Raw genomic sequence first — 14,795 nt, forward strand, 5'->3', positions numbered from 1 at the left:
TAGCACCTTTCACTTCAAGGGAGATGGAGTAGACCAATGTTTTCTATTCTTCTCACTATGTACAACTAAAAACCCTGGACATTATATGTAAAATAACCACAAGACTCTAAGAAGGTGGAGGGAAAGTTCCTCTACAAAATCCTACAGCTACCATGACATTAATAGTAAAAAACTGAAATTGAATGTTTTCCTTCTAATATCAGAAACAAGGTTTAAGGTATAATCTCATTACTTTTATTTAAAATAGTATTAGAAGATCTAACATTACCAACAACAACAGCAGCAACATACAGATAGAAAAAGAAGAAATAAAACTAACCCTATTTGAACATGATATGATTTTCTATGAAGACAATCACAAGGAATCTACAAAAACAAAACAAAACAATCCTAGAATAAGTGCAGTCAACCAAGTTCCAGGATACAAGATAAAAATACAAAACCCAATGTATTTCTATACTAGAAATAAACACATAGACACAAAAATGAAAATTACAAAATCATCTATAATTACGCAAAAAATACCCAGTTGTAAACCTAACAAAACATATAGAGGACTTATATGCAGAAATAAAGGTTGAAAACACACCAAACTTGTTGTAAGACATGAATCTACACATTTAAGCTCAATGAACTACAGGAAGGATAAACTCAAAGAGATCCACGGTGACACATTAAATCAAACGGTTAAAAGCCAAGGCCAAAATGAGAATCTTGAAAACAGCAAGAAAAAAAAAAAACACAACTGATTACATATAAAAGATTTGCAATAAGATTAACAGTATAAGACCAACAGTATTTTGGTCCACTTGATCGTGTCCCATAAGTTCCAAAGGCTCTGATCACTTTTCTTCACTAGTTTTTCTTTTCACTCCTCTGACTATAATGTTAAATGATCTTTCTGTTCACTGATGGAAACTAAAAATAGGAATAGATCACTTGAGAAATCTGTAAAAACATGGAGGATGTTTTGAGATGCACTATCTTGGGAAAACTCAAGAAAAGATACGAAGAATTATCAGATGGAGTCCCCATCTTCTATCAAAGTATTCATTTTAAGTGATTGAGAGGCATAAAGAATTGTCTTGAAATGGGCTTACCCATGACTAACTATAATATTTCATATTTTAAAAATAGGTACTTGAGGAAAAAAGGTACTTCTATGATATTATCATTCTGTATTTAACTGTGCAGTTAAATTCCTTCTTAAAATAAAAACAAACCAAGTCTCAGACAACCAAAGGTGGAGCACAGGCTCTGGAGCCAGATTAACATGGGAATAGTATCCTGATATCAGTATTCAGCTGGTGATCACTTTGACACCAAGTTTCCTCATCAGATGACAATAATAATGGGGCCTCTTAGGTTTTTTTTTTTTTAATTTTTTTTAATGTTTATTTATTTTTTGAGAGAGAGAGAGAGAGAGAGAGAGCGCGCACAAGCAGGGGAGGGGCAAGAGAGAGAGGGAGACACAGAATCCGAAGCAGGCTCCAGGCTCTGAGCTGTTAGCACAGAGCCCGATGTGGGGCTCGAACCCACAAACTGTGAGATCATGACCTGAGCCAAAGTCTGGCGCTCAACCGACTGAGCCACCCAGGCGCCCCTCTTAGGGTTTATTTTAAGAATCAAAACATGAGAATGCATATAAAACACTCACCACAGAGCATGCACAGAACAAATGATGCATATAAAGCACTTAAAATACATAATGAGAATTCCACATTAGCTACTACCAATATTATTATTTCATATAGGTGATTAGTATATTTCTCAGATTGATAATAAAAAAAAGGTTGTAATGTATAAGGATTTCACATTTTTTAGGGGCGCCTGGGTGGCTCAGCCGGTTGAGCTTCCGACTTAGGCTCAGGTCATGATCTCACAGTTGGTGGGTTTGAGCCCTGCGTTGGGCTCTGTGCTGACAGCTCAGAGCCTGGAGCCTGCTTCAGTTTCTGTGTCTCTCTCTCCCTGCCCCTCCCCCACTCATACACTGTCTCACTCTCTCAAAAATAAATGTAAAAATTAAAAAAAAAAAAAAAAAGAATTGCACATTTTTTAATTTGTGCAATAACTGTAAAACCTATAATCAAGTTTGGCAAGTACATTAAGTAAAATATAACTCATATTCCTTTAATTTAGTAACCTAACAACAAAAAGAATTATATTGGTGGTTATCGGACTGATGGGATATTTAATAGCTACTTTAATTTTCTTACCTAATCATCTCAAGAGCATTAACCAATATATTTTTAGTGGCAGTTCATCAGTGAGATTAAGTTTGGAAAGAAAATTTGATTTTTGTAATGTATTTTCATTAATGTTAAGAATTAATGTATAATTAATGCACAAGCATAATGTATATGTAAAACATGTATCTACAGGGCCTAGGAAAAGATACTGCATATAGAGGCATTCAATAAGTGCTTGTTAAAACTGTTGAGTTTATAAATGCTTTTGTTTTTAGTATTAATGAACTCATGTAAGATTTTGTGAGTACTTGCTTATTTTTGGTGATTTTTAAAAGTGAAGTTCTTATAACAAAATTAATCATTTCAAAGTGAACAATTCAGTGGCATTTAGCACATTCACAATGGGGGCAACCATCATATCTATCTAGTTCTGAAACACTTTCTTCACCCTCAAGGAAATCCAATACCCATTAAGCATTTCCCTCTCCACTATCCCCTGGCAACTACTAATCTGTGTTGTCTCTATGGATTTACTTCTTCTGGATATTTCATTATGCAATATTGTGATAAAGATCAACAAGTATTATCCATATCCAAAAAACAAGCTGGTAGTGAAAGTTTAAGAGGAATTTTTATATGTAAACATTATAATATCTAAGCCCTCATTTTAACTTTAAGTCTCCTAAGTGCTATTTTTTTTTTCCTCCAAACTTTAAGATTTCCTTTCTCTTATACATCCAAGGGGAAATGTTAACTTACTCATATGGACACATACTGATTGTGAAGAAAGTACTCACATGGGCAAAGCCCCTGATTAATATTTCTCCAAAGAAGGTACACAAAATGATCAACTAACACATGAAAAAATGCTCAACACAATATTAGTCATTAGGGAAATGCAAATCCAAACCAGTTTACATCCCCTAGGATGGCTGTAATTAAACCAAACCAACCAACTCACAAAGATGTGGAGAAATTGGAGCCTTCATGCCCTGCTAGTAGGAATGTAAAATGGTGTGATGATGGAAAAGCGCTTGGAGGCACACAACACTGCCTGGTGCATTTAGACCCTAAAAGTGGTTCTTGATAAGCTTAGAATATGGGAAAAACAGGCAGTTGGGCAGAAGCCAGATCATAGTATCTTCATCACCACGTTGGGAATATGAACTTTTAAGTCAGCAGTTCTCAAACCTACTGATCTTGGAACTTCTTTATACGCTTAAAAATTGAGGACTTCAGAGTTTTTGTTCATGTGGGTTGTAGCTATCATTATCTTAGTAGAAATAAAAATTATAAAACTTAAAATATTAATTCATTTACACATAACAATAAAACATGTTAGAAATAAATGATATATTTTTGTGTTTTTCCAAAACAAAAAAATCAGTAAAGGGTTTTTATATTTTTTGCACATTTTAAAAAAATGTTTGGCTTAATGAAAGAAAACTGGATTCTCATACTTGCTTCTCCATTCAAAATGTAAACATATATTCTTTGGATTGGAGTCTATGAAGAAAATCAGACTCATGAATATACATAGTTGAAAAAGGAGTATTTTAATAGCTTTTGCAAACACTTAGGAATATTCTTTGACACTACATTAAAACTCAGCAAGTGTTGATTTCTTAAAGGTTAATTGCAATGTGATATAAAACTATATTGTTAAACTTTTCATACATTGTTATACTGATCTACCTTGTACTGTCACTTGGAAAATACTGGCTCATGGCATTATGTAGATCCTCCAAATGCTAGCACATTTAATTATATGATCCCCCGCCCCCTAGCAAAAAAAAAAATCACATTCATTATATCACCACCATTCTCATAAGAAAAGTCTGTAAGTATTGGTAAGCTGTCATATTTGTGGTGACAGCCACAGTTTGTCAAATTTTATAATAGCAATAAATACCGTCAGTCAGTTGGTTTTCCTTGAAGTGACAAGTTCACTTTGTTTGTTTCTGAGAAAATGTCTGCCAACTACCCAAGTCTGAATAAACATAGTTTATCTGTTGGTTTTTCTTTCAAGTAAAAACAGTGTTCTATGAAAAAATGGCTTGTTGAGCTTACAATTCAAACAATCAACACAATTGTTTTTTCTCAAGACAATCATCGTACTTTGATACACAGAAGCGCTTGGTATATCTTCCATTTTGTGTCACACAGTATTAAAAGTATACATATACTAAATAGTCAGGATTTAATAAGGTTAATGGTTTTGACTGCTTTATAAAAGACACCGTTATATGAAAACGACTTTGTTTTGTAACTATGATCAAAGTGGTAAAGAATACAAAGATTAAATAGTACAATCTGATGTCATGACTGCTTTTGTACCATGAGCACAAATGGCAACTAGTGAAAAAGGCAACTAACATCTCAGAATTATTATGGAATAGTTGTGGACTACTTTGTGAACTCCCTGAAAGGGTCTTGAGAACCCCTGACACCCATGGATCACACTTTGAGAACTTCTTTGCAAGCAACGTAGAGACATTTTTGAAGAGCTTTAAGTAAAAGCCCATACAATCCCTCCACAATGCAAGGTTCTATGAAGCATCACTTTATAGGGTGATAGCCCTGGAGTTGAGTATTAATCAGCTGAAGACATAATGGAGATTAAGACCCAAAGGAAAGCGGTTGCAATACGGATGAAGCCTGGGAACCCAGAAGAGGTTAAGGCTTTTTTTCTAAGCTATACTGAGGAGGAGGATGGTACCCTTCACTGAGTTTGGAAATTAGGAATAGGAAGAAAAGCAATTGGGGTAGAAGAGGAAAGGAATTCAAGACATTTGGAAATCTACACTGAAGTTCAAACTGACAAATCAAGTATGTAGGGGGTATGTTGAAGAGTCTATTTCATAAGGGCTTTTATTTCGAGCTTATTATATAAGAATACTACCAAGCCTGACAGGTATAGAAGACAGGATAGAAAAAGCAAAAGAGCAGAAAAGATCTGAACTAGAAAGTGTAATGTGGCAGCTGTTCTCTCCCAGCCCCATGGACAGCCATATACCCAAGTGTTTGGGTTGGAGAAAGGAAATACAGGACAATGATAAAGGAACTGTTTTTATTTTTTTAAGTTTATTTTTTTTGAGAGAGAGAGAGAGAGAGAGAGAGAGAGAGAGAGAGAATCCCAAGCAGGCTCTGCACTGTCAGCACAGAGCCAGATGCAGGGCTCAAACTCACAAACCCTGAGATCATGACCTGAGCCAAAACCTAGAGTCAGACGCTTAACCCACTGAGCTACCCAGGCGCCCCAAGGAGCCGTTTAATGAAGGGCTCTGTAATACAGAGGCGTACTATTTTAGTTAGGGAAATAATAAGTACTAGAATACATAAAATTTCAATCATTTACCATAACAGAAGTTTAGTTCTTATTCAAGTACCAATGTGTGTTCCAGACTGGTAGATGGCCTTTTATACAATGATTCAAGGAGTCAGCTTCCTTCCTTCTTGTAACTTTGACATTTCTCCAAGAACTCAAAGTATTTTGCATCTAGTTAGCAGATGTGGGAAGACAGAGTGGAGAAAACACAGTAATTTCCCAACTATCTTGGCAAACACTAGTCATATGGCTATCCCTAGCTGTAGGGGTGGTGGTAAAAAATTGAGCCTTGGGTGGGCAGCTGCTTCCTAGCAATAAAGACATACTATGAGAGGGAAAGCATGAATAGTTGTATAGTCAGCCACCTCCCCACAAAGGCACACGAATCAGATTCACAAGTGATAAAGTATGACACGGATCGAGAAGGATACAAGAATTTTCTCTATTTCTGTATGGAACATAGCATCAATCTTGGCACCATGAGGGCTCTACTTTCTGACATTTCCTTTTGGGGAAGCAGCAGAGACAATGATGCTTGATTGGAGATGGTTGTTCAGTTGACAAAAAGTTGATAGGGCAGATGCTTGGAGACGGGGGCGGGGGGGGTGGTTCTACCTTTTTTTACTTTTTTCCTTAACACATTTGAGACACCTCTGGAAGATTTCCAGAAACATCAGAATGACATTTTAATGGAGAATAAGGTCCTGTGTGAATATCTGGGATCAAGACCATGTGAAAAACAGACTATTATTAACTCTGATTCCATAAATGTCCACAGGGCTACTGTGAAGAAAACTTGGATTATGAGTTTTAGACATAGGTGTCTATGGAACGTCTAGTCAATAATGTGTAGGTTGCTGAAGACATACAACTCACAGGAGAAATTTCTGAAGTAAAGACAGAACTTTAGGAGTCACAACATAAAGGCAGCAGCTGATGTCAAGGGAGTGAATGAGATCATGAGGATAAAGTAGAGTTAAAAATAAAGAGCATCAAGACAGAATTTTAAGACCATCAGCCTTTGATCTAAAGATTTATTTTACTAACACTACCTAAATATATGTGCAATACAACCCAAATGAATCTTAGAATATTAGTGTAAAATCATGTGTTTACCTGTTTACCTACTAATAAACATCTTAAATGTTTCTGACCACACTGTCCACTTTTAAATACCCATTTTAACTCACTTCAACAGGTAAAGCAATTTTAAGACCTATATCCTTGGCTTCACATCTTACTAATATGCCTTTGGAACACTTTTTTTTTTTTAAATTTTAAAAATGGTTATTGATTTATTTTGAGAGAGAGAGAGAGAGAGCAAGCATAGGAGTTGCAGACAGAGGGAGACAGAATCCCAAGCAGGTTTCACACCATCAGTAATAGAGTCCAGCGTGGGGCTCAAACTCATGAACCACGAGATCATGACCCAAGCTGAAACCAAGAGTCAGCCGCTTAACCAACCCAGCCACCCAGGCGCCTCTGGAATGCCTTCTGGGAACTTGATGAGTTTTGTAATTCAGAAAGCATATATTTGGGCCTTATTACTATAGGATGCACTTTATTAAAACAAATCTCTGCTAGCATTCTTTTTAAAAGTAAAAATAAAGATGCAGTAATATGAAAGATGTAAAAGTACAAAGTTAAGTTATTCAGGGAAGACAAAAATTGTTCCTAAAATGTAAACACTGGAGGAAAATTACAATAGGAGGAACTCAACTACATGTAAACTTTGTAATCCAGCTAAAATATTAATTTTGATATTAAACTGGCAGGAAGATTCAGAGGTTTCCTCCAATTTTATTGTAAGTCCAACTGCCGTTAAAATAGATGTGCTTTGATTACTGAATACCATAGCAGGAAAACTAAAGCATTTTCAAAATCAAGAAAGAAATGCCAATACTATCTACAAAGCTGAATTATTTTCACACTTCAACAACTGCACCTGGTGCTCCATTGACTAGTAAGTAAAAAGAATAAGGAAATAACTTGGATTCAACTCCAGCTGGGTTTGGAGATCATTAACTAAAACCTAATGCAACAGCTGTCTGAAAATTAGAATTCGTTATGCTGAAAACTTGCCATTATTTCACTACAGCTTGGTGTACGTCATACTGTAAAGGAGCAGTTTTGAATTTGAGCATGTACCAGAATGACTTGCAGGATCTGTAAAATATAGATTCCTGCCATCCTACCTTCTCCAGTTAACTAATCCTCAGGGCCCAAGAAAAGTGCATTTCTATCAAGTTCCCAGGTGATGCTGGTATGATGGTCCAGGAACCGAGAAATCATGTTATATAGAGTATTTCTTTTGGTTTATGAAAAAACAGTTTTAGAATATCCTTTTTTTCTATGTAAATAGTTCATTGGTATTCCCATTAATTTGGAATTTATAGCAATTTTTGAAATAGTTTAGATCTGTGAAAAATAACGCTACTCAACTTCACGGTATAAACTAGTTGTAAGCGGTAGGGTGGGGGGGGGTGCCTGGGTGGCTCAGTCAGTTGACCATTGGACTCTTGATTTCGGCTCAGGTCATGATCTCACAGTTCGTGGGTTCAAGCCCCACGTAGGGCTCTGCACTGACAACGTGGAGTCTGCTTGGGATCCTCTCCCTCTCTCTGCCATTCCCCTGTCTGTGCTCTCTCTCTCAAAATAAACAAACTTAAAAAAAAAAAAAAAATTAAACCTGTTGTATGGGTATTCCAGTCAAGATAGTCTTTAACTGATGGGACTGATTCTTCTGGGCTAAGTGCATGTCCCATCTCCCTCACTGCTCCCCACCAACCATTAGGTCTCCTAAGGCTGGGCAGTCCCTTCTTTCAAGGATGCTATAACCATCATTATGGGAGGCATATAGAGAAATATTTTAAATGTTCTTGAGAATAAACTGTTTGTTACCAAACCCAATGAAATGCAACATTTATTAATTCTGACTGGCCTTCACTGCCCCCATCCTTTTAGTTTGAAATAATAAGATTTGGATACAACCAGTAGTTCAAGAACAAATGTTAAAGGTATTTATTTTGCAGGATTCTACTACAGATGAAGAAATTCTGATCAGATAACGGTTTCCAGTCTTAGCTTGCTAAATATCAACTGAAGTTCACATAGACTAGATATCATCATTGTCATTAATTTTTATATTTTAATAACAAAGTTTTGATATTCATTTTTATATCTTACAGTTTCATACCTTGAGATATGGATACATTATAGCTTTTTAGATGAATTCATGCTTTTAATAGATCTTTAAAAATCAGTTACAGATTTTAAGATTCTAGAAAAGTTAATTTTTAAGCACCAATTTCCAAAATTCTCCTACTTTACTTAGGTCTTATATAACAAAAACTCATTATCCAGCATCCTGTTAACTAGAATTCCTTACTAGCTGATGATTCAACGTGCCCAATGCAACGATGATTGGTATTCTCAGTGATAACCAAAGATGCAGGAAAATTCTAAGCAGTAGTATCCATCAGTGAAGACTAACATTTAATCACTTGGATCTTAACACGTGTTTTATTGTATTTTAATTATGAGAAACATAGATAATCCAAGTATTATATGGATAAGATTCTCAAGTACAACATTTTTTATCTTGTTGAAAAGCAAACATTTCCCACACACTACTACTAATGGTCATTTTAATATGTATTTTAAAACAACTTACTCAAAACTGACCTATTTTATAGTCATCTTATTCTATTTGAATCAGGCAAACATAAATAAATACATTCTAGTTCACACTGAGACCAAGGAAATTGTAGAAACTAAAAAATCATGGTAGAATTAATGTGACTTTTTGGCAGAGAAGTGGGGTGGAAGGAGAGGAAGCACAAGTTTAAAAAAACTATTTTCGTTCTCAAAAAGAAGGTGATGACCATTACCCAGCAAGAGAGTAGGTAATAAATTTGCTTAATGAAAACAACATGGTATTACTAAATTAAACCATACAGAAGGTAGAATTCTTTACTGAGCAATCTAAGAAAGAGAAATTTTTTAAAAAGAAGTGATTTGATCCCTACTAACCTGGCAATTTATACACAGCATAGTCAAAGCTGAAGCTACATACATGTCAAGCCTGTTTCCTCCAGGCTTGATATTCTAGGTTTGTCATACCTAATCCTCAGGGCTTTTTCCTCTGATGGTACCAAGATTGTGTGAGAAAAGGCTAAGAAGCAGAAAAGTTAGAGATTAAAGGGGTCAAATAACCATGGCGGCACCATGGTTTCCAAACCTATGAGCTAAGAACCCTATGGTGAGTTATATATGTTATCTTAAAATAGATTTCAGGGCATAGGCCTGGGGCAATACTGGGGATGAGTATTTTTAAAAAGCTCCCAATGTGATAGAAGATTCTGGGTGACCTAAAGACTATACCAATATGAGCCATTACAAAGCATACTAGAAAAACACTGGAACCTGGTTAATATATTTTTGTTAATTTTGGTTTATGACCCTCTACCTATCATTCACCATTTTACCCTTATATAACTAACATATTACGGAAGAATTCTCTATAGCACAATTTCTCATCTTTGGAGATCATTTGATTTCTAAAGAAGTCCCACCTTGTTCTCAATTTTGGGCTTTTTTTTTTTTTTTGGTGGCTGAAGGTAAACTGGAAATAATAAATCTAAATAAAACAAAGTGGTCTTAAGGACAATTAAAATTTAGGAACAAGGTTTGGGCACCTGGGTGGCTCAGTCAGTTAAGCATTTGACTCTGAATTTTGGCTCATATAATGATCTCACAGTTCATGAGTTCAAGCCCTGTGTTGGGCTCCATACTGAGAGTGAAGAGCCTGCTTGGGATTCATTCTCATTCTCTCTCTCTCTCGCAATATAAATAAGTAAACTTAAAAAAAAAATCTAGGAACAAGGTTACCTGATGGGATCTACCAAATAATTCAAATTCATAAATCCTTATTTATAATTATGAAAGCTATTTGCATATTAAGAGCAAATAATTTATAAACTACAATGAAAAGGCAAAGATTGTCAAACTGGGTAAAAAAGCAAGATTCAACTATATCCTGCCTACGAGCAACCTACCTTAAATAAAAGAAACAAATAACTTAAAAGAAAAAAGATGGAAAAAAAACATTTATCATGTAAACATAAATCAAAATAAAGCTGGAGTAATCAGATTAATAACATGGATTTCAGAAGAAAGAATACTGCTAGAGAAAAAAGGTTATTCCATAATTTATAATAAAGGGGTCAATTTATCATGCAGACATAACGACCTTAAAACCCTGTGCATCTATAAGTCTCAAAATACACAAATAAAAAACTCACAAAAAAACTAGACAAATCCACAGGTACAACTGGTTATTTCACCATTATGCTCTCAATAATGGACAGCACAAGTAGATAGAAAACCAGTAAAGACATAGAAAACCTGAACAATACTATCAACTAACTGACCAACTGGTATTTATAGAACACTCCAACCAGAATGCAGATACACATTCTTTTCAAGTACACCTGGAACTTTTAATAAGATGGACCATATTTTGTCTTAAAAACAAGGCTTGATAAATTTGAAGGAATTCAAATCATACAAAGTATGTTCTCTGACTACAATGGAATTAAATTAACAAAATAACAGAAAAGACATTAGAAAAGTGCACTAATATTTGAACTAAACAGCAAGCTTCAAGTAATCCAAGAAAACACCAAAAAGGAAATTAGAAAAGCATTTTGAACCTAATAAAACTTAAATATACTGAAATTTCTAAGATGTAGCTAAAGCAATGCTTACAGGGAAACTTACCATATTAAAAAAGAAGGAAGGTTCAGGGGTGCCTGGGTGGTTAAGCATCCAACTCTTGATTTTAGCTCAGGTCATGATCTGACAGTTCATGGGATTGAGTCCCATACTGGGCTGTGCATTGCCAGTGCAGAGCCTGCTTGTGCATTGCCAGTGCAGAGCCTGCTTGAGATTCTCTCTCTCCCTCTCTCTCTCTGCCCCCCCCATCACTTGCGCGCTCTCTCTCTCTCTCTCTCTCAAAATAAATAAACAAACAAACCTAAAAAAAATTTTTTAAAGGAAGGTCTAATATCAATGAACAAGCTCTGTCCTAAGAAACTAGAAAGAGTAAATAAAAGCAGAAACCAACAAAACAGAGAAGAGAAAATACAAAAAAAAAATCAATAAAAACTGACAAATCTGTAGCCAAACTAATATGACAAAAGAAGAAAAGACAAAATTATCAATATCTGGAATAATAAGCCACTATAGAATATAAAGGAATATTACATATAAACAACTCTATGCCAAGACAACTTAAAAGAAATGGCCAAATTCCTTGGTAAACAAAAATTAACAAAGCTCACTCAAGTATAGATAACTGAATAACCTTTTATCTACTAAGGAAGTCAAATTTGTAGACTAAAAACCTTCCCACAAAACAAAGAAACATCTTCCCAAAGATAAAGCAATGGGCCCAGATTGCTTCACTAGGAAATTCTACCAAACAGTCAAGAAAAATACCAACTCAGCACAAACTTAAAGAAAACTGAAGAGAGAAAACACTTCCCAACTCATTCTGTGAAGCCAACGTTACTGTGATACCCAAAACGAGACAGATATTACAAGACACTACAGAGCTGGAAGGGCAGTGCAATGAAGGGCCAGGTGGCAGGATCTCACAGGCTGACTAGTACCTTCTCTGCCTTGCTTGTATGACCTTTAGCAAAATCTGAAATGGCAGGCGGTAAGGCTGGGAAGGCTCCCAAGGCCAAGACAAAGGCAGTTTCCCACTCGTGGAAAGCCAGCTTGCAGTTCCCAGTGGGCCATATTCATGGACACCTGTAATCCAGGACCACCAGTCTTGTACGAGTGGGCATGACTGCCTTGGTGCACAGCACAGCCATCCTACTGTACCTCACCGCAGAGGTTCCTGAGTTGACAGGAAATACATCAAAAGACTTGAAGGTAAAGTGTATTACACCTCCTCACTTGCAACTTGCTGTTTGTGGAGACGAAGAATTGGACGCTCTTATCAAGGCTGTAATTACTAGTGGTGGTGTCATTCCACACATCCACAAATCTCTGGGAAGAAATGACAACAGAAGACTGTTTAAAGGATGCATGGATTCCTTATTATCTCAAGACTCTAAATACTCTTTTTTTTTTTTTTTTTTTTAATGTTTATTTATTTTTGAGATGGAGAGAGACAGAGCATGAACGGGGGAGGGTTAGAGAGAGGGAGACACAGAATCTGAAACAGGCTTCAGGCTCTGAGCTGTCAGCACTGAGCCTGACGCAGGGCTCAAACTCACGGACCGCGAAATCATGACCTGAGCCAAAGTCGGCCACTCAACCGACTGAGCCACCCAGGCGCCCCTCAAGACTCTAAATACTCTTAACAGCTGTCTGGTGTTGGTGATTCCAGGGGACTGTATCTCTGTGAAAAACACAATTCTGCCTTGTAATTCCATTTGGTCAAGCTGGAAGTTTAATTAGCTTTCCAACCAACCAAATCTCTGCATTCAAGTCTTAACCATGTTTAAGTGTAACTGCGGCTTCAAAAAAAGCTATTGAGGGGCACCTGTGTGGCTCAGTTGGTTGAGTGTCCGACTTCAGCTCAGCTCATGATCTCACTGTTCATGAGTTTGAGCCCCGCATTGGGCTCTGTGCTGACAGCTTGGAGCCTGGAGCCTGGAGCCTGCTTTGGATTCTGTGTCTCCCTCTCTCTCTGTTCCTCCCCTGCTTGTGTTCTGTCTCTCTCTCTCTCTCTCTTTCTCCCTCCCTCAAAAATAAATAACGATTAAAAAAAAATTTTTTTTTAAGCTATTGATTCTGACTGAAGTAGTGCATTTTTGACTTGACTGTTTTTAAACAACTGTTTGGATTTTAATTGTGAGGCAGAAGTTACAGTAACAAACATTTGGTTCTATACAGGCATTATTTCCACTCCAGTGGATAAGCTCAATAAAGATTATATGCCCCATCCCCCCCCCCACCAAAACACTATAGAACAAATCCCAGACAAACACAGAGGCAAAAATTAACATTTAGTTAAGTGAGTACAATACATAAAAGGATAATCATCCTACCCATGTGGGAATTCAAAGTTGGTTTAACATTTGGAAGTCAATGTAATTCATCATATTAACAAACTAAACAGAAAAACCATATGATCATCTTAATACATGAAGGGAGGGGCGCCTGGGTGGCTCAGTCAGTTAAGCATCCAACTTCAGCTCACATCATGATCTCAGGGCCTGTGAGTTCAAGCCCTGCCTCCGGCTCTGTACAGATCAAAGTGTGTAGCCTGCTTCATATTCTATGTCTCCCTCTTTCTCTGCCCTTCCCCAACTCTTGCTCTGTCTCTCAAAAATAAACGGTAAGACAACAACAACAACAACAACAACAACAACAACAACAACAACAAAACACATGGAGGGAAAGCATTTGACAAAATCCAACATCCATTCGTGATCAAAACAAATCAGCACAGAAGGTATAGAAGAGAATTTCCTCAGTGATAAAGGGAGACCTTTGAAAAGTCTATAGCTAACATCATTATTGAAATACTGGTGTTTTTACCCTAAGATTAGTAGTAAGGCAAGAGTGTCCATTCTTACCACTTTTATGCAACACTGTCCTGGAGGCTCTAGCCAGTGCGGTAAGGTAAGAAAACGAAATAGTGGCACATAAAGAGCAAAAAGTAAAACTGCCTTTTGCTGCAGAAAGCACAGTTGCTCTGCAGAAATTCCTAAGGAATCTACAAAAGACCTAGGAGAATTAATGAGTTTAGCAAGGTTACAGGATACAACAATCAGTAACACATGACGATTTATTTCTATACACTAATAACAATCATATTAAATTTTTCAAAACTACCATGTAAAATACCATAAAAATATGAATAAATTTTCAAAAAGATACATAAGACATAGTAAGACATTATAAAACATTGCTAAGGAAAATCAAATAAGACCTAAATAGAGAGATACCATGGTTCATGGTTGAAAGACTATTATTAAGATGTCAATTCTCTCTCGAATTTATATATAGATATATAATCAAAATCTTAGCGGGCATCTTGGTATAAATATTAGTTATAACACAATCATAAAACTTACATGGAAATGCAAAGGCTCTAGAATAGCTAAAACAATTTTTTAAAAGATCAGAATTGGAGAACTTATAGTAATTTATCTCAAGAATTATTATCAAGTTACAGTAATCAAGACATTGTGGTATTGGTGTAAAGACAGACATCGAGATTAAAGAAACAGAACAGTTAATCCAAAAATACA

The 14,795-nt window shown here is 36.1% G+C and overlaps 1 protein-coding gene and 1 pseudogene across 3 annotated transcripts in view; one reads left to right on the top strand and one right to left on the bottom strand.

The window, feature by feature from the left end:
- Positions 1-14,795, bottom strand: part of HS2ST1 (heparan sulfate 2-O-sulfotransferase 1) — a 173,738-nt gene that overhangs the window by 43,260 nt on the left and 115,683 nt on the right. Inside the window, exon 1 of one of the 3 annotated variants that reach the window (XM_019414058.2) lies at positions 320-357. The exons of the other annotated variants lie outside the window; for them this stretch is intronic. The gene's annotated coding sequence lies outside the window, so the exon portion shown is untranslated. Of the gene's footprint in view, positions 1-319; positions 358-14,795 lie in introns of those variants that run through there. 3 annotated transcript variants of the gene reach the window in all.
- On the top strand, positions 12,232-12,611 carry LOC109246220 (histone H2A.Z-like; annotated as a pseudogene).

This window comes from Panthera pardus, unplaced genomic scaffold (genome assembly GCF_024362965.1).
Source record: "Panthera pardus isolate Hobbes unplaced genomic scaffold, ASM2436296v1 HiC_scaffold_11, whole genome shotgun sequence".
Taxonomy (NCBI): domain Eukaryota; kingdom Metazoa; phylum Chordata; class Mammalia; order Carnivora; family Felidae; genus Panthera; species Panthera pardus.